The sequence below is a fragment of the Alligator sinensis genome, unplaced genomic scaffold, assembly GCF_000455745.1.
Source record: "Alligator sinensis unplaced genomic scaffold, ASM45574v1 scaffold22_1, whole genome shotgun sequence".
Classification (NCBI taxonomy): Eukaryota; Metazoa; Chordata; order Crocodylia; family Alligatoridae; genus Alligator; species Alligator sinensis.
In genome coordinates this window covers 50,432-54,488 of record NW_005843258.1, presented here as the reverse complement: position 1 = coordinate 54,488, position 4,057 = coordinate 50,432, and positions in this window count along the sequence as shown.

Sequence of the window (4,057 nt, the reverse complement as noted above, 5' to 3'; positions counted from 1 at the left end):
TGCGGTGCCCAGAATTGCACGCAGTATTCCAACTGCGGTCTGACCAGTGCCCGATAGAGGGGAAGTATCACCTCCTTGGATCTATTTGTCATGCATCTGCTGATGCACGATAAAGTGCCATTGGCTTTTCTGATGGCTTCGTCACACTGCCGACTCATGTTCATCTTGGAGTCCACTAGGACTCCAAGATCCCTTTCTGCTTCCGTGCCACCCAGCAGGTCATTCCCTAGGCTGTAGGTGTGCTGGACATTTTTCCTCCCTAGGTGCAGCACTTTGCATTTCTCCTTGTTGAACTGCATTCTGTTGTTTTCTGCCCACTTGTCCAACCTGTCCAGGTCTGCTTGCAGCTGTTCCCTGCCCTCCGGCGTGTCCACTTCTCCCCATAGCTTTGTGTCATCTGCAAACTTGGACAGAGTACATTTCACTCCCTCGTCCAAGTCTCTGATGAAGACATTAAAGAGTATCGGTCGAAGGACCGAGCCCTGCGGGACCCCACTGCCCACCCCCTTCCAGGTCGAAGCTGACCCATCCACCACGACTCTCTGGGTGCGACCCTTCAGCCAATTCGCCACCCACCGGACTGTGTAGTCATCCAAGTCACAGCCTCTTAACTTGTTCACCAGTATGGGGTGGGATACCGTATTGAAGGCCTTCCTGAAGTCTAAGTATACGACATCCACCCCTCCTCCTGTGTCCAGGCGTTTTGTAACCTGGTCATAAAAAGAGACTAGATTGGTCAGGCACGATCTGCCTGCCACGAACCCGTGCTGGTTTCCCCTCAGCATAATTTGTCCTGCCGGGCTCTCGCATATGTGAGCCTTGATAATTTTTTCAAAGACTTTGCCAAGGATGGAGGTGAGACTGACTGGCCTATAGTTGCCCGGGTCCTCCTTCCTCCCCTTCTCCCCTTGTGAGAGAGGGTAGTGTGGATGAGGCCTGGTGAAGAGCAGAGTGTGTGCATTCAACATTAGAGGGCCTACAAGGGCCATAATTTGGCCTAGCCTTAGGCTGGAGCTATCATCAACTTATGCTGTCATCTGTGAGACATGGGATATGGTAAGGGGAGGTCAGAGCCATGTGTAATGCCCTTGTCACCAGGGCAAGTAAAAAGGCAGCCTCTCACCTTAATAGCATCTCTCTTGTTAGCATCAAGGTATGGCAGGTAAGGAAGGCAGGTGGGTAGCTCAGAGACAGGCAGGCAGGCCAACATTGCAACCCAGCCCTGAGTGACTCCTCTGACACATGGTACTATATCAAATGACTTACTGAAGTAAAGACATGAGATCTACCACATTTGTGTTGTCTAGAAAATTGGTTATCTTATCAAAGAAAGATGTAATGTGTACCTTGCATAAACTTCCTTTTGTAAACCTTCATGTTGCATTTTGTCCCATTTTTCCTTTATCTCAATATCTTTAATTATTATTTTCTTCAAATTTTGTTCTAAAGCCTTTTATGCTCTTGAGGGTAGAGAAATAAGTTTATGTCTGGGTTTCCAGATCACTCTTTTCCTCTTCGTAGGGCAGGGACAAACATACTTGAAGAGGCATCAGAAAGGGAGGAGGATGCAGCATCTGTGAAGCTGTATCTGTTGTGCATGTAAAAGCCTATAGCACTGCAAATGAACTAAATCACTTGAGGGCAAACCCTCAAGTAAATCATGGTTAAAATTGGGGTGGCTTTGCTACAGACTTACACACAGGTAGCAGTTACAGGTAACAGCTGCTACACACTCCCAGAGAGCAGCTTCCACTCACCTTCTGAAGCCTCTTCAAGTGTATGTTTGTCCCTACCCTTAGATGTAAGTGCTCTCTTTGCTGTTTTCCAGTCATATGATGCCATTTCTAATTTGAAATATTTATTGAGAAGTCTTGCTTTTGGATCTTCAATTTCATGTGCCATTTCTTTCAAAATTCTGGGCTGGAGATGGTCTGATCCCCTTTCAACTTGAGCACATTAAGCAATTTGAGTTTTATTTCTACAACAGTTGTGGTAATTTTGTTTTCATTCTTATTAGTCATCCTCCTTTTGTCCTTATTGAAAACTGAAGCAAAGATGTCATTTTGTTTTGGGGCCATATCAGGATTATCTTTAAGGTCTATGCTTCCTTATTCCACTGCAGCCCTACTTCTTCTTTTGTTTTCTTTTATTCAGATAGCTAAGGAAACTTTTATTGTTTTTAATGTGTTATAAGGTCTAACTCACCATGACTTTTGGCTATTCAAACTTTTTTCTCTTGCATTCCTTGGCCTTCTTTGATCACTGCTTTTTTCCAATCCTTGTAATATTTCAGCTGAGTTGTAATATTTTTATGGGGTACTTATTCATCCAGTTAGTTCTGGAGATTTTTCCTGCAAGCATTTACCCCTTTGTTTGACACACAAATTCCAAACATTTTTTCTTCCACCTTTAACTAAAATAAATTCCAGATTTTCTTATTCAAGACCCTGAGCTTCTCAGGCCAGTTGATTCCATTAACTAGTCCATCTGTTAAAAAAAGTGCCATTTTGAAATAAAAATTTTTACTTACAAATCTACTTTTGGTTATCCCTCATGTTGGGGGTAGACATTAGAAGGCTGAGACCCCTGCCTGCCTGGCCCCTTACTTGTGTGCACCAGTGGGGAGAACCTGGCGGTCTCAGTGTTGCCTATCCCAGATGTTCTTTTCTGACCTGCTATGTCCTGATGTATCTATTTTAACAATTGGGAGTTGGGTGTAAGATGTGTGACGAGTGTCACAGGTCCTCCCCCAGAGGGTTGCTTTGTGGGGCTTCTCCTCCCTTTATACCCTACACTTACCATGTCCCTAATGACACGTGCTTGGGCTAGATTCTTGTTTAGCCTGAATGTACTGCTGACTATTGCTGGCTGGCTTACTGAATAAAGTTTGTGAGGTATGTTCACTTATTCGGGCTCACAGCCTTCCATTAATTCCTTATACGACCTGGGGTCCCTCAATTAAGATAAGTCCATTCTCAAGTCAATAAGACAAAACCTCCCATCACTTCAGTCCCCAGGTTCTTGGGCCAGAAATACTTCTCCTCATGCTCTGTCCACCAATCCAGAGGGAGCATGCACTGTGGAAGTGTGCTGGCCCACCCCTTGCTCCAGTTAGGCTCTCCTCTGCACCTGTGGTGTGTGTTTCCCAAGTGAGTTCCTCAGGGCTTTTCTCCAGGCCCAGTGTCTTCCCCTCACACTTCCATTTAATGAAAACTGAATCAATTCAAGACAAGACAAATAGAATTTATGAATGAGGGGAAAACAGTGGATGCGATATACTTGGATTTTAGCAAGGCTTTTGACACTTCCATGACATTCTTCCTCAATCTTCTCTTTTTCAGACTAAATAATCCTAGTTCTTTCAGCCTTTCCTATAAGTCATGTTTCTCAGGCCTCTAGTAATTTTTGTTGCCCTTTGTTGAACTTTTTAAAACTTTCTTCACTTTTCTTTAGGTGTGGGGCCAAAACTGGACACACTACTTCAGGTGAAGCCTCACCAGTACTGAGTAGAGTGGAAGACTCACTTCTCTTAGTTTGTAAGTTACAGTTCTGTTAATACAACCCAGGATGCTGTTGACTTTTTATTTTTTCACCAAGATCACACTCTTGACTCATATTTAATTTATGGTCTACTGTAACCACCAGGTTTTTCTCTACAATACTGCAGCTTACTTGGTATTTGTGCCTGTTATTCCATCCCAAGTGCAGGGCTTTCATAGATTCATACAGTCATGGAAAATTAGGGTTGGAAGGGACCTCTAGTCCAACCCACTGCTCAGAGCAGGACCGTCCCCAACTATATCATTCCAGCCAAGGCTTTGTCTAGCCAGGTCATAAAAACCTCTAAAAATGGAGATTCCACAACCTCTTTGGGTAGCCTGTTCCAGTGCTTTACTAACCTGCTAGTGAGGATTTTTTTCCTAATATCTAATCTAAACTTCCCATGTTGCAACTTGAGACCACTGATCCTTGTTCTATCATCTGCCACCACTGAGAACAGTCTAGCTCCATCCTCTTTGGAACCCCCTGTCAACTTGACATCCCTTCTTGGATAAAC